At 43.7% G+C, this 23,890-nt stretch overlaps 1 long non-coding RNA gene across 2 annotated transcripts; it reads right to left on the bottom strand.

Moving 5' to 3' along the window:
- Positions 1-9,119: 9,119 nt before the first annotated feature.
- Positions 9,120-13,869, bottom strand: LOC111752230 (uncharacterized). 2 transcript variants are annotated; one of them, XR_010319739.1, is made up of 3 exons: positions 12,750-13,869; positions 9,736-11,599; positions 9,120-9,588 (listed from the first exon to the last, which is right to left on the bottom strand). It is a non-coding gene; the product is annotated as an uncharacterized LOC111752230 (long non-coding RNA). The 2 variants fall into 2 exon arrangements; XR_002787210.2 differs by having other exon boundaries at positions 9,120-10,030; positions 11,427-11,599.
- Between the last annotated feature and the right edge of the window lie 10,021 nt (positions 13,870-23,890).

The raw sequence follows: 23,890 nt of genomic DNA, 5'->3' as shown, positions 1-23,890 counted from the left end.
CCTACCTTTTTGAGAACAGCACTTCCAGATTATAGCATTGTAGAGAGATGACATTTCAGTTTCCTTCTCTCACCCCAAAATGTCATTCTGCTCCTAGAGATAGAACACCAAGTGACAGACCCTATTTAGATGGACATGTGATGCTCTGCAAGCAGATATTCAAAGGAAAGAACCTGGTGATTTTTTGTGTGTGTCTAGTCAACTTTTGGTACTTTTTCTAGTCCTCAGTAAGACATAGTTTTAGGTGGGATAGGGTTATCATGGTTATATATTTTCAAATAATTGTTATTTTTTTAGAGATAAATGTTTAACTATTTATGGATAAAATTATATGATTTCAGGAAAGTTATTTGGGGACCCGGGGGAAGGGTGTGGATGAAATAAGGTTGGCCACGAGTTAATAATTGTTTTAAACTGGTGATGAGGCCCTGAGGATGTATGTATGCTAATTTGAATGGTCCAGTAGAGATGAAGCTCTTGATCACCAAAAAGAGAGAAGAACTAGCCTAAGGAGCAAGCATTTAAGGATGTGTCCAAAAAAAAATCTAAACCTGTTGCCATCGAGTTGATTCCGACTCATAGCAACCGTATAGGACAGACTAAAACTGCCCCATAGAGTTTCCAAGGAGTGCCTGGTGGATTCGAACTGCCGATCTTTTGGGTAGTGGCTGTAGCACTTAACCACTACGCCATCAGGGTTTCCGAAGGATGTGAGGGGGGGTGAATTTCAGAGACTAAAGTCTCTCAAATCTTCATCAAAAACTCAGAGATTGAATCTAGAACTTGTAGATTCCCTGGTCACCTTGCCAGCTCCAGATACATTTAGAAAATGAGGAAAGGCATTTCTAAGTCATATTAATTTATATTTTGGCTATATTTTGCTCTCAGCTGCATTTCTCAACATATTGTGAGCCACATTGAACGTATTTGTCTACCTTTAAATAAAAAAACAATTTTTGAACCAATTTTTTGTGTCTATTTTTTTTTTTATAATCCTGGCCTTACAAGGCTGAAATCTGGGCCAACGTGATCAAAGATTTTAGAATAACTTATTAGTTGATGTCATTTTCTTACTCCCCCTCAAAGTAATGAGTTGCATAGGACTGTAGTATTCTTCCTCCATTAGGTCAGAAGTGGGTGAAGCTTTCAAACTGCTATCACTTTTTCCAGATAGTTTCACTCATTCTTACTCCTAATTTATCTACAGTATTATGTAGCAACCAAATAAATAATCTCCTAAAGAAAACATCCTCTCCTTGGCTGTTCCAGAAAACTCTGCTGACTCATTTTCAGTTGGAATTAAGGACTTGAAAAGTTTGTCAGACATATGATGCCAAAGAAGACACACATTTTGAGCAATTCCGCTGCTTCCCTGACCCTATCAAACAGGGGACGTTTACTAGAAGTGTTGCTTTGGGTTTTCAGTGTCTGGGCAAGTGAGGGGTTTTAGCATGGCTCTGGGAACCACTTCTAAAGAATATATCGTGCAAGTTAAAGACCTAGTTGCTATGCTATTTTTCCCTCCTTCTGGAGTTCCTTTAAATGTTTATCAAGTAATCTTTTAAGCTCAGGTTCCAGGTTCACTAGAACTGGATTGTGGCCACCATTGTTGCCCCTTCCTCACTGGGGGTTTCTTTTGGAGACTCTATCTAGATGGTCTGCCTCATCAGCAAGGGGCGATACGGAGGCTACTCAGCTAGGTAAAAGCATGGTTGGAGTGTAAGAGTCCCAGCATCCAACAAGAATAGATACAGCAGTGGCAGCAATAACACCGAGATAGTCTAACGTATACACACACACAAAAGAATCCAAATAATAATAAGATAGAACTCAATTTGCAGAAGAAACCTTCTGGTGAAATCTGGCTAAGTTGAAATGTAAATGTTTCCAGCTGAAGTCAATAAAAGCAATAGCTTTCTACTGTTTATTCTTACCTTTTCAGTCTCTTGTTATGAGTCTGTTCAGATCCTACTGTTTATTCTTGATGTGGCTGGTATGAGGCCAGGTGTATGGATCTAGCCTAGCTTGTGCTTATGCTTTCCTACTCAGTTACCTAACTTATTTAAATACTATGAATCCACCCCGTGGTGGTATGGGCTACATGTTTGTACAAGTGGTTAGTTATTAAGGTGGTATGGCCTACATGTTTGTACAAGTGGTTAGTTACTAAAATCACGGTGCTTACCTTGTTTACCAGATCATCCGTAGTGAACAATATCACATTTTTCTCACTACATTTAAGATTCTGCTTCTAGGTATGGCTGGCATCTGTCTCTCTCCCAACCCCACAGCACATTTCTAAAGAATCAAAGCCTCTTTTCAGATTTACAGCCCCTGACAGGGGCAGATGACCCAGTAAGCGAGGTAAAAAAAGTGGTTAGTTATTAAGGTGGTATGGCCTACATATTTGTACAAGTGGTTAGTTACTAAAATCACGGTGCTTACCTTGTTTACCAGGTCATCCATAGTGAACAATATCACATTTTTCTCACTACATTTAAGATTCTGCTTCTAGGTATGGCTGGCATCTGTCTCTCTCCCAACCCCACAGCACATTTCTAAAGAATCAAAGCCTCTTTTCAGATTTACAGCCCCTGACAGGGGCAGATGACCCAGTAAGCGAGGTAAGCACGGGCTTACTTGTGCTTACTTACTAATCTGTAGTGAACATTTTCACATGGGTTTTACTACATATGTTCATTATAGATGATCTGGTAAGCAAGGTAAGCACTGTGCTTACCTTGCCTATTGGATAATCCGCCCTGAAAATCATGCCTAGCACTGTAATTCATAGCCAGTCTTCAGTTTATACCCAACAGCATTTTCGTCTGTTTCCTTGAGGGAAATTCTACCCTTCAGAAGACATGCCTTTCAGGAGTTCAGTGGTGGAATTTTCCTTAGAGTTCCTAGAGTTAGAGATGAGAAGCCCATTAGTTAACCACTAGTCAATTAACAAGGGACACATGGAGTAAGCAAAAGGCACCCAGTGACTAGGGTAGCCTGAGGTCTAGTTTTGACTACCTATATTTATTTGGGTAAATCACTTAAATTTTCTGGGCCTCAGTTTCCTCATCTATAAAATGAGTGTTAGAATATTAATCAGTAAGGTACTTTGAGTTTTTCCATTCTGATGGTATGTTTATTGAGGACTATTTACAAGGTACAGTTCCTTCTAAGAAATGCAAAAATTTCTAAGACACAACGGCTGCCTTCAGAATGCTTAAAATCTCATTGCAAAAAATATTTCAACTAAAGAAAAAGTTATTAAATGCCACATCATGTGGTAGTGATAGGCAGGTTAGAAGTGCTCTGTCCTCAGACTTGAAGGGGCCTCCATTTTGGCTGCTGTTTAGTGGGAAATGTGTGCAGAGGAATATGGTATTGTCCCAAATGTTGATGCTAACTGAAATTGATTCATCCCCAGTACTGGGGCCAGAAGACAACACAAGAGTAAGGGCCCTCACAATCTAAAAACTCCCAAAGGGTGAACTTGGCTGGTAATATAATGCAATATGGGCTAACCTCCAAAGGAATTTATAAACTGAGAGAGCTGTTGGGTAGGTTGAATAGCATTGGTCAAGGAAGGCTTCCCAAAGAGGTAAAAACTGAGATGGGCCTGGAATTTTGGAAGGAAGCTATTTGAATAAAAATCAATATGGTTTTCATGGGTATGATGACTCCCTCTCCCAGTAGCTTTTCCAAGCAAGGGAAGTTGTCTTTGAGGGAGATCTATTGTGGCTGGTTTCTCATGGTCACAGAGCTGGCGGGAAAATAAGTTGAAGCTGCTCTTTAGTTCAACTGGATCCTTTTACTTAACAAGTATAGGAAATCTAAGTTAACAACTTAAACTAATGGTTCCCATACGTGGGTGAGTGGGGCTCAGTAATCTATAGCTTAAAAATATGAGTCTAGTGTTCAGCCAGATTTTAGAGCCAGTGCTTTAAGTATTAGCCATATCTCCATGGAATCACGGTCTTCAAATTGGGAGCTTTTAGTTCAAGGGAGAGATGTAGAACTTGGAGACAGTCCAGTAAAAACCAATAAAAGTCATTAAAAGTAAGGATGGTGAAATTCTAGAAAAAAATTGGTAAATGAAATGAAGAAAAGAAGGCTGAGGGAAGGATTAGACTTTAAATATACAAATTGCTACCATATGGTGGTAGTTGACAGTTGTTCTCTGGGTGCATCCAGAATGAAAAAAGTGAAAGCTAGCAAAAATGGAAGCAATAGGGCTTTGAAACAGACATGAAGATAAGGCCCTGACAGAGCACTTCTAACCTGCCTGGTCACTACCACATGATGTGGCATCTGTGAAATGCTGGGAAGCTGGGAGGAGATTATGGTATTTGTGCCGATGTTTAAAGGTAAATTTGCATTGATTTCAAAAATGGCAAAATGTTATTGCTTAATCGATATTCAGATTGCTCAGGGCTGACCGTTTATCTTCCTCTACTAAGGGACCATGAAGCCAAGACACACTTGGAGAATATAGATTCCCATGACTAGGGACACTGTGGACACTTCCCACGTACCTGGAGGATGGTGGATAGGGAAGGAGAGGTCTTTTCTGCCCTTATAGTTGTTGAAGAAGGGAGGAATTGCACTGAGTTTTTAAAAATTCTCAGACACTGTAGCGTTTGGCCATGATGCTGGTTCATGGCCTTGGTTCACAAGGTAGGAATGAGCCTGAAATTAGATCATCGAGTGGTAGATAGAGAGGGACCTTCTAGACACTCTAGTCTAGTGTTTTCCCAAGTGTGTTTTATGAAACAGTCATGGTGGGGTTTTTAATGAGTGTTCCACTAAAAAAAAGAAGGAATTCTGCGGTAATGTAAGTTCATATAATGGTGGCTTCACAAGTTAAACAGATTCATTATTTTCAGGAATTCTCAGGAGCTTGGTTCTTCCAGTGGGGCATAGTAAGAAGCTTATAAATTGATGTATCTGACTAGTTCACTTCTCCTTGAAGTATACTTTGAGACAAAAGGAGTGATCTGGACTAGCCCCCCCCATCTTTTATGAATAGCATCTTTTTTGATCAAAGATAATAGAATCCTGATCGAAAGGGGTATAAGAATGCAGAACAGAACTGAAAATTTTCACAGGATCCAGACTTTCTAGAACCGTTGAGGCTGGATGAACCCCTGAAACTATTGCCCTGAGATAATCTTTAAACCTCAAATCTTAAATAAAAAATATCCCCTGAAGTCTTCTTTAAACCAGACAGTAGGTTAGCTTATTTAGTTCGTAAGAATGTTTTCCCCAACAACAACAACAACAAAAGAATGCTTGCCTTAAACATCATGCTCTTTTGAAGAATTATCTATGTGGGAGCAAATCGACAACAGCAACTGGAAAGGGCAAATAGGAAGCTTTATGTTAGTGGGGGAGGAACAATTCAGAAAAAGAGGGTGAGATTGGTTACACAACTCGAAGAATGTAATCAGCGGCATTGAATTGTACATGTAGAAATTGTTGAATTGGTTTATGTTTTGTTGTCCATACTTTCAACAATAACAACAAAAGAACAGCAACCTGATGCCATAAATAGACTGAGTAACAGTTCGAGGTGCAGAAACAAGTCTCCCAACTTTTTGGAGAGTATCCTCTTCAGGACTCCACTCTGTCATACTTACACCCATGTGAGCCAACTAGGCACCATATCCAGTGTACATTCCAGACAAACCAACATGAGTCGGCATAATCCAGTGGAGCAACGTTGATAAGTGAAACCAGAGGGATCAATTGCTGAGTTCACACTGCTGACATAGTGTGATATTGACTTATGAGAAAATTGTGTTTAGAACTAATCTTGAAGTCATTATACTTGTAGACAGTCTGGTCACCATTTTAACATGCCCTGTATTATATTACATCAGAAAGTTCTGGGTGAAGGTCTCAATGTTTTATAGAGACATCCTTTGTGAATGCTATTCCCTGGTTTTTATGCAGCCACGAATACATGGCTTATATGTAGATACGCATTTACCTCAAGTGTGGGCTAGAGTGTAGACAAAGATCAGGCATTGCAGATGGGTGTCGGGATGATGCCACCAGTTAGGTTTTCTGATGAAGTGATTCTTTATGCCTTATTAAAAAATTCTCTGTACCATTTCCCTGTAAAGAATAGAAAGTATTAATCTATGTATCTGAGTAACAGCCATAGATCATTACTTAAGCTGTACTCTGCATGTTTCAACCATTTTGAACACAATGGAATTAATTTCATTTTGGACAAACGATCCAGAGCATTAAAGACAAAAACACAAACTGGCATCAAATAATTGCTGTGTTGTAGATTATGCAAGAGCTTTTTAGAGTTTCCCAAAGCCAGTGATATTTGTGCCTATTGGAAGGGCCCAGGAAGTTGACTCCTGCTGTCTGTGGCCTGGGTTGCAGAGATAGCATGTTTAGAGAGTATATTTTAGCTGTTTTTATGCTGAGATGAATAGACTATTTGAAGTGAAGGGCGGACTGGCAGTTCCTATTGGAATAAAAGGAACATAAATTCATTCATGCCTAACTATGAACGACAATGCACCGATGTCGATTTTTATTTGGTAATTACTCTCTTTGTTCAGAAGCTTTGCCAATGCTGACTGATTGAAAAGCTCCCAGAATAAAATAGTGAAAGGACACAGCTCCCTCATTAGCCTAAATTGTATTTGAATTGTTTTTGCCTTATGTGGTATTTTGTTTTTCCTTTGAAACAAAGAGTTAATGTGCTATTTAAGTTGTGTATTTAAATTCAAGGGATTAGGAAAGGGCTATTATTATCTCCCATCTTCCTAGCCTTGCCTAGATAAAAAAAAAAAAGGGGCCTTCTAAATGAGATGAACAGGCTTTTCTATTTGAGAGCCTAGCATTTATGGCTACTTTGTGAAAGGGCAAGAGTCATCAAGCAGGCCAAGTGGCTAGAGGATCTGCTGAAGACAGGAGGAATAAAGGAGCACATTAAGATACGTTTTCCACTGAAAGCAAGTACATACAATGCCCAGACAAGCAAGTGCTTTTCTTCACGGGCCTCTTGAATCTCTATTATCATAGACATTGACATATTTGGCCTTTGTGAGCAACTGCCTTGGTCCTTTAGAATGTCAATGGTTACTTCTTTATACTAAACGAATGAATGAATGAAACTGGAAATTAATCTGATAGCTCAAGGCTTCTGTTGGTCTTGTTTGAAGATCCAGTATTCAATTCAAATAACACTTATGAAGCAGTTGGTGTGTGTCCAAAGTCACTTCCAGGTTGTCTTTCCAGTCTTGCCAGTGACCTAATTACGCTCTGTGCAGTTTAGTATGTGATTGTGGTTGACCAGGACATATGGGAAGATAAAATTCTTAAGTGAAAGGCCAATCAGTTCAACTAATGCTAATTGATACCTAATTTATGGCAGTCATTGTGTAGCCGAATGAGGGTTCTTGTCCTGTCTTATTAAAAAATTAGCCAGTTGGAATAAGACAGATGCCACACCACCAGTTGCAAGGGAAACAGAAAGTAGAAATTTATTGTCTGCACAGACAAGGAGCAACGGGGTCTAGTGACCATAAGGCCATGTGCTCCCTGTCTGAGGGGGTTGGGGAGCTGTTTATTTCCAGTGGCGTCTGGGAATTGGGTTTGGTGCCCGGAACTGTCCGCCCTTAGCCCTCCCATGTTCACATCTGGCGGTCCAGATGTTGAATCATGTTGGCAATGTTCAGGTCCAAGGACAGACTGAGGACAGGGCTCTTCAGGTCCTGCGTATGCGCCAAAATCTTGGTTCGTGCATGCGCAGGATTCTGGCACCAAATTCAAACTCTGGTTATGGCTGCAGCGTGGTCGGGCCAAACCACGGTTTGAAGCTGTGGCTTGGCAGGCTGCGGGGGGTCGGGGGAGGGGGACCCGGGCAGAGTGGGGAAGTCTTGGTAGAGGCTTCAGTCCCCCTTCTGACAGGTTCCTTTTCATCTTAGAAGGGGTTTAGGCAGAAGGTCTCATCTTCTGTAGCTTCTTCTTGCTGGCTAGGGGCTCTGGCATAGAACTGGGCTCTAGCTGGAACCTGCTCAGGGAGATGGGGTGATATCCCCGTTGCAGCATCATCTGCAGGTGGAACTTCTGAAGCCTTTAAGACACAAACTTTACTAAAAGGTTAAACGAACAAAACCTGAATATAAGCAGCAGGACGACCACAGTGAAGGATCTTAGAAGGGGAAGACACCATATTAAATATGGGATTGTTGTCTTTACTATATCTCAGATATCTTGTGAAGTTAGGCCTTGGTTGAACTTGTCTAGCCATTTATTACAGAGGGACTCGAGTCTTCAACAAGGGGCCAGGAGCCCTGTTACTGCACCTGCCCCAGTTAGGATTAAACCCAGTGCTGTCTTCAGTCTACAGCCTGAGGCTCGCCTTGAGGCCCAGTACATGCAGACACTTGGTGCCTGAAACAAAAATCTTAGGGAACATTGACCGGTGGTTGTGACAGGGCCGATGTAAGAAGCTGTCCATCCACAACTAGGACAACGACAAGCTGGGCTGCGGTCACCCAGGCACGAGCCAGACTCACACACTCAGACAGGTCTACCGGGGGCACAGTGATGGCACAGATTCAGTGATGGCCCAGCCACCAAGGGTGGCACCAATTTGGGGCCAGGGGACCACAAAGTCCAGGTCGGCACACTCGGCACTTGGGGCTTTGGTATTTTTTTCTTGTGGCATTGTAAATGTATTTCAGAGGTAAATGAGTGTGCCCGGGGGTGTAGGCCCCAAGTTGTTGGGCAAGCAATAGTCAAGGAGCAAATAAAATAAAAAGTTCTTGGAAAATTCTTGGATATTTTCTCTCAGTAGGTATCCCCATGTAGCAGACTTGGTTGGTCAGATTAGTCTGGAGATGAGCTAGCTGTCTCATTCCAGTTGTCTGGGGTTTTAGCAGTGGAGTCAGTGAGACCCTGGATAGTCTGTTGGACAAAGTCCCTGTTGGACAAAGTCCCTGTTGTAATTAATGAAAGATGGGCCCAGGGGGAGACCCATCCCCTGGGGAATCTAGTGGTGTTTTTAGTAGGTGGGAGCACCTGGACCGGGACTGCCTCTGCATTGTCTTTAGTCCTGGTGGTGGCGGTGGGGGGGTGGGGGGGTGAAGCAGACCCAGTGATCTTTTAAGTGGAGAGCATTTGAGGTGTTTATGAGATAATTATCCTGCCATTCAGGGGGCCCTGTTTTTCTTCTGGAGAGACACAGGATATAAGGCTGCATATAGGTGGCAAACTTGAACAGAGTCATGAATAACAACCTGCACAATTGCCAGGGGATGACAGTCAGCTGGCACAATTGTCTATCATTTTAAATCGTCTGAAGCCTGACTTTTTTATTTATTACTGTCTTGACAATTCTAACTGTTCTGCAGGGCTTGTTGGTCGGTATTGTGAGTAGCAGCTGGCTCGATGCGAGAGTGGTGGATCCAATCTCTCTTTTTGGCAATCTTGATTGTAGTGCTGGGGGTTTGTTCTCTTGCCGGGTCTGTAGTGCTCCAGGTCTTGACATGGAGAGAGAGACTTCAGGTTGTGGAAGAGTCTGTCACATCATGTGCCTATAAAGAGAGTCAAGCACCCCTGCCACAGAATACAAATATTGTTTAATAGCGAGCCAGCTTTGTGTATGTCTCTAGCCTCCAAGGTATCCTCAGGACCCAGAGTAATGAAGCCCTCCCACAAGTTACAGAGGAGGGGACGCCCATACATAAGCTCAAAAAGGGTTACCTTAAGTTTGGTTTGAGGTGCAACCCTAGTCCTGAACAGAGCCAAGGGAAGGGTCTTAGTCCATGCTAATTAGGTCTTCTTGCAAGGTTTGGCCTTGCGGGCTTCAATTGTCCAGTTTACCTTTTTCTTGCAATCTTTTTCTGGAACATATTCCTGGTGCTTACTCTCTTCTAACGCTGCCCAGAAGATCTTTGTTGTCTCTCTTTTTTTAAGTAGTAGTTCTTAATATTGAGAGGGACCATACAGAGTGACAAGTGGTGCAGAGCCAGCCATTCACATGACTCTAAAACCTGATCTAAAAAAAAAAAACGATCTAGTAGCAGAATAAATCAATAAATTTACATTTAGGTTTTTCCTGGAAGCCCAGGACAGTCCAGCCTGGGGCCATCCCTCCCTTTCTTCTCTACCTTTCTACTTCCTTCTCACATTTTTGTTTTCTCTTCATTCTTCTTGTTCTCTACCCTTTTATTGCTCTAAGCCTTATCAGTTTTTTCCCTGTCCAGCCCCTATTTTTGTAACTATAAAGATCTTCTGTAGCTTACGGCAAGCTAGAATCAGTCACTACTACCGGGGTCACCATTCTTGCTGCTTGCTTGGCCTATAAGTCAGCCCTTTGGTGTCTTTTGCAGTGTACTACAGCCAGAGCGGCGGGGAGAGACACCGCCTCAAGGAGTTGTAAAATCTGTTGGCTGTGTTTGATTTCTTTACTAACCCAATTTAAAAGCTCTCTTTGCTTCCACAAAGTCTCATATACATGTAAAACTGATAGCATGCACTCCGAATATATATAAATGGTCACTCACTTGGACTTGGCCAGCCACAAGGCCTGGATCACTGCAACCAGCTCAGCTTTTTGGGCTGAGGTTCTATTTGGGAGAGTGTTTGCCTCGAGGACCTCGGTGTGGCTGACAAGTGTATAGCCCACTCTCCTTTGGCCAGCCTCGATGAAGCTACTCTCACCTCTGAAGATCTCTATACTGGCATCTCTTAGAGGTTGACTTTGTGGGTCTGGACATCTGGTATGGACCAGGCCCACCATCCGGACACAGTCATGGTAGATGGAGTTTCCCAGGGACAGAGTGGGAAGAGGGGTGGCTGGTGGCAACAGATTGAACTGATATGCTGGAATTACTGACTAGAGGCTAGAGAGGTGTGGTATTGAGTTACTCGGTACTCACTCTGTGTCAGGACACTCTCTTTGTCAATGGCCCTCTTGCTTACAATATACATACTGGTTCTCTCCCAGTGGGGGTCAGGGCTGGGCCTCGCTAGGGTCCGTGGGCCTTTTCCTCCTAGGGGGCCTATACCGTTTCTGTACTGTTGCTGCTGTTGCTGATAGGGCATCCTGGCACTTCCTGCCTTTGTCTTCCTCCCTGTTGTTACAGACCTTGAATGCCAATTCTACTAGGTGTTCGATACGCATAGTTACTCCTCCCTCTATTTTGTGAAGTTGATTCCCCATATCCGGGGCACACTGTCTTGTAAAAATATTACTGACCATGTGAGCATTTGTTGGGTCCTTTGGATCTTGATCAGTATATTGTCTAAAGGCTCTATAACTCTTTCGAGGAAGGTTGCAGGGTCCTCATCTTTACACTGGTTAATTTCAAATACTTTGTTCTAATCTAAGAGCTTAGGCACTCCACATCTAAGGCCCACTAAAAGACAGTCCCTGTATCGGGTGAGCCTACCATATTCTACTGTGGGATTGTGGTCCCAGTGGGGTCTTGAAGGGGGAAGATGTCATTGACTGCATCTCTGGTCCGTCAAGCGTCATGTCGCCTCTGGGCTTCTTCTCCAGCCTTGTGTAGGACCATCTTCTTTTCTTCCGGGGTGAGGAGGGTGCTTAAGACAGATTGACAGCCTGCGCAGGTGGAATCAAAAGAGTTAAAGATGGCAATAAACATTTCATACAATTTCTTTGATTTCTCTTGATATCCTGAGGTGTTATTCTTCCAGTTAATCAGGTCCGCTGTACTAAAGGGAACCTAGGCCCTATTTGCCACTGGAGTTGTTTGGTGGAGGGGATACTGACCAGGGGCTAGACCTCCCTGTTGCCTCTGTTCTGGCTTTGCAGCACCCAGGGCCACATTTGTCCCGTGATAGGGTGTCCTCCCCCGCCCCCGGCCTTGTATGGGGTGATGGCAAGGGAAAATCCTCAGGACATTCGAACTGCCTTCCCTGGTTAATTCTCTACCCTCCCCCCCCTCCACCTGGCACAGGTCCAGGAGGGAGCTGCGCACACTGTTGGAGTTGTAAGGGCTGTTCATCACAAACCCTGGTGGCGGCATGGAGGACTTTCACTTTTTCCCACTATTACAACAGAATTTATCTCAATTCTCTGAAGTACACCTTAAGGGTGAATGCTTTGGAATGTTTTTAGGATTATCCCTGTTCCTATAGCTGCACACTCTCACGAAGACATACAGACAAAGAACACCAGTTTTAAATGCATTCAGACAAAAGGATGCCCCCCAACCTAGAGGAGTACCTACCAGACAGACAAAGAATACCAATGCAAAAAGGACATCCCCTAAACCAAAAACCAAAACCAAAACCAGGACTTAACCAAAATTAATGACCATAAATTAAATTACCTGTTTTCTGCTGTCAGAGAGCAGAGAGGGAGAGAAAGAAAGGGAAAGAGGAAAAGAGTGTTCCGAAAGAAAGATTGTCGCGATGGCAGGGCAACCTCTGAGGGACTTAAATACCCTTTATCAACTACCGATTAACCTTGGGTGATCACAGATAGACAAAGATCGTCGCCAATGGCAGAGTGACCTGATACCCTTGGTTTCAGACAGGGCGAGGAACCCCAGCTAGGCTGAGGATGGGTCCCAGGGGCCACGACCCCTACTTCCCTCATTTTACAACCCTTGGGGTCAGGTCTTAGGACTGTGCTGTTGTTACCCTCTTCTTTGCCTAGCTCCCTGGGGGTACTGTAAACCGCCTCAGGGGAGACTTTAACCCCCCTCAGATGACCAGTGGAACAACCTAGTCCCTCATGCACTTACCATAATTCAGAGGCCTTTCCCATCCAGTTCCCAGTTTCTATTTCTGAGCTGAGGTGGGGACCTGGCGCACCTCGTCCTGGGGCAGGGATCATGGTGACCACCCGAAACTTCTTACTGACCAAACGGGGTTCGGGGGGTGCCTTAAGGGGTCGTGGGGGTCTGGATGCTCACTGCCCAGGTTTCGGAGTCCGCAAGTCCCACCAGAGTCGCCAAAATCTGTAACCAAACAAGGGTTCTTGTCCTATCTTCTTAGCTGACTGAAATGAGACGGACATCACACCACCAGTTGCAAGGGAAACAGAAAGTAGAAATTTATTGTCTGCGCAGACAAGGAGCAACACAGGGTCTAGTGACCAAAAGGCCGTGTGCTCCCTGTCTGAGGGGGTTGGGAAGCTTTTTATTTCCAGTGGCATCTGAGGGTTGGGTTTGGTAGCCGGAACTCTCCGCCCCTAGCCCTCCCATGTCCACATTTGGAGGTCCGGATGTTGAATTATGTTGGTGATGTTCAGGTCCAAGGACAGACTGAGGACGCAGTTGTTCAGGTCCTGCGCATGTGCCAAAGCCTTGGTTCGCGCATGCGCAGGAGTCTGGCACCAAATTCAAACTGTGGTTATGGCTGCAGTGTGGTCGGGCCAAACTGCAGTTAGAAGCTGTGGCTTGGCGGGCTGCAGGAGGGGGGTGGGGGAGGCGGAGAATCATGGCGGAGTGGGGGCATTCTCAGCAGAGGCTTCAATTGGAAGTAGAAGATGAATAAGTCAAAGCTGCACTATTAAGGAGCCTGGTAATTAAATAATACCAGTAGGTTCTTGTAGTCCAAACATTTATTATCCAATTTCTTACAGTTGGATGGAGAAGCAAAAGGCAACATGACATTAAATATGCTAAGGAAATGACCTCGTATAAAATTTGTTCCTAACCACCATCTCTCTTTTTTGACACTAAGGTATATCCCTGACCATTGTATCAGTGTCTTTGCTAGTTAGTGTTTGAGGATGAAAGTCTTAAATGAAAAGTTGTACAATTCAAGAAACCATAATTGGTACCTACTTTATGGCAGTCATTGATGGCAGAACGTAAATAAGTCACATCCCCTCCATTAATGAGCTTGTAGCCCAGTGAAGGAGCCTGATAAGTAAACTGCATCATTGAATGTGGATGTTGTAAAATCTAATGATGCAATGCAAATGACTTATAAACTGAAATTAGAAAGCTTGATAACATGAAGGCGTTCACAAAAATGATGATGCTGGAGAACAGTTCAAACCATTGGCAAAGCCAAAATGAGGATGTGGTAGAAAGCCTCGCATTGGAAGAAGAGAATGTGAACAAGGGTGTTGCCCAGACTACACCCTGTTATTCTTGTTAGCTGCCATCAAGTCGGTCCTGACTCCTGGCTACCCCACGCACAGTGGAATGAAACACTGCCCAGTCCTGCGCCATCCCCATGATCAGTTTCTAATCAGGCCATTGTAATCCGTAGGGTTTTCATTGGCTGGTTTTTGGAAGTAGATCACCAGGCCTTTCTTCCTAGTTTGGCATATCCACAGAAACCTGTTCAACATCATAGCAACATGCAAGCCTCCAGGTCAATTAAATTAGGATGTCTGGGGGTCGGGGAGCCCTCGTGGCAGAGCGGTTAAGTGCTCAGTTTGGTTCTGGGGTAATCCAATGGGGCATCTTACAACTAGAGATCTCACCTGGCCACCCCGAGGCTTCTGGGGGTGGGAGGTCAATATCTACACGTACCTGCAAGCCACTCACAACCAGATAGGCCATGATGCTCAAGTTGGCATATAAGACCTATCGGTGTCCAGCTGGCTTGACCCCGAGGAGTTTTAGAGTAGGGGTTTTCAATCTTGGTTGCACATTGGGCTTTCCTGATGAACTTTAAAATACTGATGCTTGAGTCCCACCCTCAAGCCAAAAAAACCCAGAAAACCCCGTTGCCTTGCAGTCAATTCTGACTCATAGTGACCCTAGAGAACAGAGTAGAACTTCCTCATAGTATTTCCAAGGAGCAGCTGGTGGATTTGAACTGCCAACCTTTTCGTTAGCAGCCAAGCTCTTAACCACTGTTCTTACCCCAGTGTGCCCTAAAAATGTGGTCATTTTCCACATGTGCCTTGACATGAAAGGTTGGGAAGCCTTGCCTTAGGAAATAAGTATCGACAAATGCAAACACAGTTATTGAAATTCCTTTGATAGTTATGAGGGGAGCATTTGATAACAATTAAAAACATTTATTTACCTTCTTCTAAACTGAGAAATATCAACACACTTAACTGACTTTTTTTCTTGGTCGTACATGCTACGTTTAAAACCGTGATTTTTACAGGATTGTCTCTCTCTAAGGAAAGGAAAAAGAAATATTGTATTTTCTGCAAGTAAATGAGAAATTCCTTCGTCCACGGCTCAGCTTCTTTTTAAATCTTCCAGAGCACTGTGTAGTTTACCAGTGAAGGACTGGGTTAAACTAATACTTCTCTATTGTTATTAGAACTCAGGTTCAAGCAGATGAAAATGTTCTAAATCATTTTAAAACCAAATTGTCCATGGCAATTTTTCTTGAATTCTATTTCTAGAGACAAACTCTCGGTGGATGGGACTCCATTACACCTGATTTATTGCTTCCCTGCTGTCATTTATGAAAGCCTTGCAGCTGGCCATCAGCCGGGAGACAAATCAGCTGCCGTTCCATTCCTTGGCAGGCCTTGACCTGTCACGTACTTCCAAGTGTGTTAGAAACATCCACCTAACAAGAAAGTGCTTCACTCAGATTTCAGCACTAGTAGGGACACTGTCCAGTGCTGAGCTAGAATTACAAGGATCCAAGAGATGGTAAGTTATCGGGAGAGACCAGTCCCTGGATAAGGATATCATGCTTGGTAAAGTAGAAGGTGAACAAAAAAGAGGAAGACCCTCAGTGAGATGGATTGGCACAGTGGTTGCAACAGTGGGCTCAAACATAGCAAGTATTGTGAGGATGGCACAGGACCAGGCATTGTTTTGTTCTGTTGTACATGGGGTCACTATGAGTTGGAATCGACTCGATGGCACCTAACAACAGCAACAAAGAGAAAGTAAACCCCTGTGGACATGCCTTTCTTGTTCCTCTTGGTCTCTGGAGCATGTGTTGGCTCATGGGCTTTGGGCTGAGTTGTTGCAAAGCCAGCCCATTGCCTCATGCATGGCAGCAGCTCATGGCCTACACCCTTCCTATTCTCCACTTGGTTGACTTCAGAAAGGTTATATGAGTTTATTGAAGCAGGCTCAAGGGCTGCTAAGGATCTTGGAGAAAAGGAAGCCAGTAGAAGGTTATTTTAACATCTCAAAAGGCTCTTTAGAGATGTTCTCATGAGGGTGATGACTCAAGGCGGCCCTCCCCATATTTGCTGTATTTTCCATGGCACCTCTAGTAGTGTAAGGACAGGGCCTCCTATTTGGAGAGTTGGTGAGAGACAACATCGCCAGACCCTGCTCTGCTGCACAAAATCTGAGGTACAATGTGGCAAATCTGCGATGTACTCTCAGATTGTACCCTATTTTTACATAGCCAGCAGGCCATTAGAAAAAGGGCAGCAATAACTGATATGGATTGCTCCACGAACATCACATCCTTCCAGTCGGAGCCTGAACACACGTTGGCACATGGATAGTAGGTTTTATTACTTACATTAAGCAGTGTGAGCAGTCACCCCAGCTCAAAAGCTGTCTGGGCAGAGATGACGACTTTTCCATGCATACCCAACTTTGTGTCTTGGGTGGGAGACTTAAATGGGACACTCACAAGACTCTTGATCCCCCTTGGCATCTGGAAACTGTCCTGGTGGAGGTAAGATTCTTCCACACCTGCCCCCCACCCCTGCAAGTGGCTTCATGGCTGAGGGACATAACAGGAGAGGTGTTCTCTTTCTGCCAGGGTTGCTAAGGTGGTGGAAAGTAGACTCAAAGTTGCTGATGGCCATTTTGACACCACTCGTAGAGAACTTGACTGAGACTGAATTGAATACGGTAAAAAGGAGAACCAAGAGATGGAAAGAGGAAGATTCTTGATGAGATGACACTGTTTTGAGAACCCAGATCCAGCAAAGCCCAAATAAATTTCCCTTTTTGGTTAAGCCAGGCTGTTTGGGAGTTTCTGTTACTTGCAGTCTTAAGAGTCTTGACTTCTTCATCAAGCACAAAATAATAGATGGCAAAGATTCCTAGTCTAGGTATTCCTCCCCCTGCCCCCCCGAATATTCTCTTCAGTTCTCCAGGCCTTTCCCTCCCTCCAGATCATCGTATATAAAACTATTAGTTATCCTTCATGTCATCTCTTGTGTATATATCTTCCCCTGTTCCCCAACGTTGTTATAAATCCCTTTGCCTGACAATCAAGAGCTTCCACAATCTTTTCCCAAATCATATTCCAATACCCCACTCCCAGTACCAAATGTCTTAGGCTGGGTTCTCTAGAGAAGCAAAACCAGTAAAGTGGATAAATATAAATATATGTATAGAGAGATTTATATAAAGGAAATGGCTCATGGGGTTGTAGAGGCTAGAATGTCCTAAGCCCATGGGTCAGGAAAGAGGCTTCCCCTGATTCATGTAGCCACCGGGGCTAGTGAATCCAAGATTGGCAGGTCAGAGAGCAGAGGTCTTGCTTACAGGCTGTGAAGATTGACGAATCCTGAGATCAGCAGGCAAGACCACAGGTAAGCTGCTAGCTCAAGTCCCAAGGACCAGAGGTCAGATGAACAAAAGCCAGCTGCAGGATCCAGGCGAGCAAAAGCCCATGAGCCTTGCCAGAATGTCTGTTTATATTTGATGCAGGCCACATGCCCAAGGAAACTCCCTTTCAACTGATTGGCCACTCACAGCAGATCCCATCATGGATGTGATCACATTATATCAAATCTCATCACGGAAGTGATCACAACATCATATGACTGCCAAACCACTAAGAATCATGGCCTGGCCAAGCTGACACACAATCTTAACCCTCACAGTTACCTACTGCCAATCTCCCAGGAGCTTACCTTCTGTTGGTCTTCCCTTGGCTAGGTAGATTCCCTTAGGTGAGTTGTAAGCTTAATGCTGCTCATTAGCATCATAACTGAGGAGACCATAAAGTTCCCCAACTGGCCATTTTTACACTCCAAAAACCATGTGGCACACTACATATATGCAAGCCTTAGGCCTCAGAAGGTAGGCCAGTGGAGGCTTTATCATGCCCCCTCTCCTCCTGAGACTTGTTATCAAGGTGATAAATTGGGTGCTCCCAATTCATTTACATATGTTAAGTATGGCCTGACTGTTTTAGGAAAACAAAAGGTACCTCAGTTGCTCAGGCCATTCTTAGGAACCTGAGACAAAAAACCAAACTTAGTTCTTTGTCTTAGTGTTGACATGACCTCAAAGCTATGTTGGCAAAGAAGTTCATGTTATCTTGAGACATTATTACTAGTGCACATCAAAAATGGGGAGGGGGCCTGATGGAGACTGGGGAGAGGTATAAGGGCCCTCTCCTTTAGAATCCCCCACTACCACCCCTGGCATGGCTACTGAGTCCTTTGGATTCCTAACTCAAGTGATCATGTGTAGACCTAGAATGGAGCTTGATGTTTTACAGCAGCTAGCTCTCTTTCCCTGGAGTGAAGAACTGAATAGCGATGGAGTAGAATAAACATATGCTACAGAAGGTAAAAGGTTCCATTAGTGTCTTTGCTAAAACATTTCTAGAAGATTCACTTCTTGCTGTTTCGTTAGTCAGGGCCCATCTTTCCTGTTAATTTCCATCTTTGCCATAAAGCTTTCCATAACTGCCTCAAACCTCATTAATTTGTCCTTTTCAGACCTCCAATTTTTTTTTCTTAAATGAAAACAGCTACTTTACTTGTATGAGCTTCCCAGGGCTTCTTAACAAAGTATGTACCAGAAACTTGATGGCTTAAAATAACAGAAATTCATTCTGTCACAGTTCTGGAGGCTAGACGTCTGAATTCAAGGCGTCAGCTGGGTCATGTTCTCTCTGAAGGCCCTGGAGGAAGATCCTTCCTTGTTTTCTCCGGTTTCTGGTAGCCCTAGGTGTTCCTTGATTTGTGGCAGTATCACTCATTCTCGGCCTCCGTCTTCATGTGATCGTCTTCCCTCTGTTTCTGTCTGTGTCCTCTTTTTATAAGGACAATAGCCGTTGGAGTAGGGCCCACCCTGCTCCATTATGACTTCATGGTAATTTAACTAATAACATCTGCGAAGACTCTATTTCCAAATAAGGTCACATTCATAGTGTTAAAAATAATCAAAACTCACTGGAATTTGAACACAAGGTTTATTCTGAGCAGTTATTCTATATGCATATAGGGAGACCATTTTGATTCCATAAAGAACAAATGGCTCACAGAAGCTAGGTACAATGAGGCTTATAAAGGGAAGAGGAGGGAGAAATGTAGATGAGCAACCATTGGCTCATCTTCATGTGATTGATTTAACCTTGCCTTCCCCTTTACTGAGATCAGCTGATACCAGGTTGCTTCTGGCCTGGCTGCTCATAATTTGACCCTCCACCCACCTGCAGCTGTGAGACTTTTTGAGCTTTAAATTAGGAGGTAATGGTTTGATGACTATCCTTTTCCAGCAGGATAAGACAAATTTACATGTTATAGGGCAGTTTCTGGTAGGCTTTTGCAGTTTGAGTCAGGTTTTTTATGATTAATATTTGTTTTCATGGATAAGAAAAATCTTAAAATCAAAGTTAGATGTCTGTTATTAATTTTCTTATTCAACAATAGGTACTGGGAGTTAGAACTTCAGCATATCTTTTTTGGGGGACAGAAACCCATAACACTACTGAAAGAACTGGTGAAGACTGTGGCCTGTGTATCCCTCCTCCTCCTGGGTTGATTTCTGAGGCACCTACATGAAACCCCCCCCCCCACAAAAAAAAACCCATTGCTGTCAAGTCGTCAAGTCGATTCCAACTCATGCGACCTTAAAGGACAGAATACAACTGCCCTATAGAGTTTCTGAGGAGTGCCTGGTGGATTCAAACTGCAGACCTTTTCGTTAGCAGCCAAATTCTTAATCACTGCACCACCAGGGTTTCTCATAAAACATCCAGGGCTCCAAAAAACTAAATTTGAAAGCCACTGGCCTCTATCATTTCCCTGGCATGTAGCATAAGATACCTTGTATTGTGTTTTATCTGTTGATTTTCTGTCTTACAGAAGTAATATATGTTCATTATTAACATTTGGAAGATGAAGATATACAAAAAAAGAAAAAAAATCCCTGTGTCTTAGTTACCTAGTGCTGTTACAACAGAAGTACCACAAGTGGATGGCTTTAACAAAGAGCAGTTTATTTTCTCACAGTAAAGTAGGCTAAAAGTCCAAATTCAGAGCATCAGCTCTTTTGGCTCTAGAGGAAGGTCCTTGTCCTCAAATCTTCCCCTGGTTGAGGAGTTTCCGTGTGCAGGGACCCGAGGTCCAAAGGATGCACTCTGCTTCCGGCACTGCTTCCTTGGTGGTATGAGTTCCCCCCTCTCTGCTCACTTCCCTTTCCTTTTTATCTCTTGAGAGATAAAAGGTGAGGCAGGCCACACCCCAGGGAAACTCCCTTTACATTGAATCAGGGGTGTGACCTGGGTAAGGGTTTTACAATCCCACCCTAATCCTCTTTAACATAAAATCAGAATCACAAATTGGAGGACAACCACACAGTACTGGGAATCAGGGCCTAACCAAGTTGACACATATTTTGCGGGATCACAGTTCAATCCATGACACCCTGTAATCCCCAGACTCAGAGGTGAAGACTAGTAACATTTCAGATTTTATCATTTAATCACAAATCTAGGACTTTATATCAGTGTCTGAGCTCATGTTGGACATATTAATTTAAAACTAGCCTTTTCAACCTAATGATTTAATGTGAATAATTTTCATGTCATTAATTGTTTTTATCCAAGGTAATTTCAAATGGCTACATAATATTCCATTCTATGAATGTACCATAATCCATTTAACCAAACTCCTATTTTTGATGTTTACATCGACTCCTGTCTGAGACAAGGATTTGAGGCTCAGGTAATTTATTTGAGAGGTGACCCCAGGATGCAAAAGAGAGGGGGCAGAGAGCGTGAGTCAGGAAAAGGAGCAAAGGCAATAAAGGGTATGTTTTTGAGCTGCTGGGAGCTCTGGTGGCACAGTGGTTAAGCACTTGGCTGCTAACCGAAAGGCTGTGGTTTGAACCCACCAGCCACTCTGTGGTAGACAGATGTGGCAGTCTGCTTCTGCAAACCTTTACAGCCTTGGAAGCCCTATGAGACCATTCTACTCTGTCCTATAGGGTCACTGTGAGTTGGAATCAACTCAAAGGTAATGGGTTTATTAAATTGCTGATCACTGGGGCATCTGGGGTGCAATCCCATGGGGACTTTGTCAGGAATCATGTAGAATCAGCCTGAAAATTTTCTCACTGGAGGATGGAGAGGCTGGGGCATTCACTCATCACCATTTCTCACCCCCATCAGTGGAGGGTGGCCCCTGGGGGCGTTAACTACTATGTCTGGCACAGGCAAAATGGCCTTCTGTGCCTGGAAGCAGAAAAGCCTTGAACTTTCAAGGTGAGCTTAGGGTGGGAGTTCGGAACCTTACATGGAACTGTCCACCACAGAACTGCCAAGAAGTGGGCTGAGGGATGGTGGTGTGGCTCTCAACCCGTGCCTGCTTCGGATGATTTCCAGCACAGGATGGATCAGTCTTCTTTGCATTCATACTTTTCTACGTACCCTTGATCATATCCTTGAAATAAGTTCCTGGAAGTAGAGTTGCTAGACCAAAGAGGATGTACATTTCAAGGGTTTTGATCCCAGTCACCATGTTACTCCCTACAAAGGCCTCAGTTTACCTTCTCACAGGTTGCATATGAACGTGCCTGTCTCTCTGCTCTTTTACCAATACTGCATATTTTCATTCAACAAACAAGCCAGCAAAAACTTTGTTCATGGTCAAAATGGTTTATCATTTTATATCCAACTTAATTATAAGTCTCATAAATCAAGAAACCACACCTTATTTATCAGACATAAATATGCGTCCATGGTGGTGGTGCTTTGGGCCTCCAAAAAAGTAGCCTGTGGACAGACTGTAAAACTCTAGCAACTGAGCCATTTTTCCCAGTCAGCCCCCATGATGTGACTTCCAGATTTGCTAGGTTACTGCTGCTTCACTGTCGACCAGTACTGGGCCCTGGCCAGTGTCTAACTCAGTGTTTGCTGTGCTGGTTTGATGTTGGGTTCATGCTTGTCCCCACCCCTGCCCTCTAGCCTCTTTGTCTCTGGCATAACAACTCATCTTGGTCAGAGCCTACCATGTGGTCAGAACATATAGGACTTTTTGACCTTTGTCATCCTAGGACTCAGGTCAGTGGCTCTGGCTGTAGAATTTATTATGTCTGGTGTGGCTCAGGAGGCTGCCCCACGGCCCTATCTTAATTCATTAAGACACGTGAGGAAGAGTTTTCCTTGAGGAGAGAAAGCGAGAAAGAGAGAGAGAGAGAGGAAAACACTTATCAGTATTTCATTTTGGGCATGAGGCATGATTGCACATCCCAGGCCATGCCCCAGCTGTCTCAGAGCTTCTCAGCTCTTCCCTGCACCTGGGCTTTCACCTGTCAGGCTGGCACTGCGTGGAGCCCCAGCACTTGGCTGTCTCTTTCCCTGACAGCTGGGCTCCAGCAGGCAGATGGTGTCAGCCAAGCTCACTGGCCAGCCGTCTACACTGACATTGGATCACTTGAAGCTCCTCATTTCCTTGTGAGCATTTCACCTCTCCATCAGCTGGCCACACAGCAGTTGTTTATTATCTGTGAGTAGCCATTCTCCTGACATACATGCTCAGCTTCCAGGGGCTGACCGCAGTTGGCCCTGTTTCAACACCCCCAGATGGCTATATTTCAGAGCTGCATTTGATCTGCCATTTCGTTTCTGGGAAAGGATATGAGGCAGTGAGTAGACATAATTCATGGACAGAGGGTGGAATCAGGGCCAAATCTGGAAGCCTCTGAAGAGGCCAACAGTGTTGTCATCAGCCCTGATGTCACAGATTGACCCCGCAGGGACCCTGAACGTTTCTATTTCCAAATAGTCTCTACTTAATGAACGACAATTTTACCATTTCACATTGTGCTTTTTATGGCCATTGTAATCTTAGATTGACAGACTATGGCCCATGATGTGGGCTACCAAGAGAAATGGATATTGTCCAGAAGGTCATGTCCAGTAAATATGGTATTGCCACAGGGAAAGAATATGAAAAAAGTATAGATATTGGAAAAAGACAGAGAAAATTGTGCTCCCTGAAAACTATTACTAATAAAAGAGTCCAAAGAGAAGACCACTATCTAAAATTTGATAACTGCTTATTAAACCAGCAGTGCCCAAAAAGAAAAGATAATGGAGCTGACTGGGGAGGCCAACTGCTCACACTCCAGATACACAGAATTATGGGATACAGTACAACAAAATCACTTCTAAAGTACATTGTACAACCAGAATGCTCATTAGAAGCAAGGATGGTGAGACTGTATCTCACATACTTTGGACATATTATCAGGAGGGATCAGTCCCTGGAGAAAGACATCATGCTTGGTAAAGTAGAGGGTCAGCAAAAAAGAGGAAGACCCTCAACGAGATGGACTGACACAGTGGCTGCAAGAATGGGGTCAAGCAGAGCAATGATTGTGAGGATGGCGCAGTACCAGGGCGGTGTTTCATTTTGTTGTGCATTGGGCCGCTATGAGTCAGCATTGACTCGACGACGGCACTGAACAACAACAACAAAATACATAGAGGTACTCCAGGACGTGAAATCAGCATACACCAGAAGAAAGAAGACTCTCCAAGCATTTTCAACTTGACAATACCAAATAGTGACAAGAATTTAGAGTAAAAAATGGAAACTCTCATTGATTGTTATAGGGGACAAACTAATCACAGTAAAGAATCAGGTTGTTTTTCTTTGCCCTGATAGATTTTTGGTCATACCTCACACCCAGCCGCATATATAGCATGTATTTTTCCAACATAACCTTTTAAAAATCTATAGCAAGTTTTTGCACTTATCCTTCACGTATCTCTTAAGAAACTATCCTAA

This window comes from Loxodonta africana, chromosome X, assembly GCF_030014295.1.
Source record: "Loxodonta africana isolate mLoxAfr1 chromosome X, mLoxAfr1.hap2, whole genome shotgun sequence".
Lineage (NCBI taxonomy): Eukaryota > Metazoa > Chordata > Mammalia > Proboscidea > Elephantidae > Loxodonta > Loxodonta africana.
The sequence above is the reverse complement of the archived record's forward strand: the minus strand, read 5'-3'. Positions and strand labels throughout refer to the sequence as shown.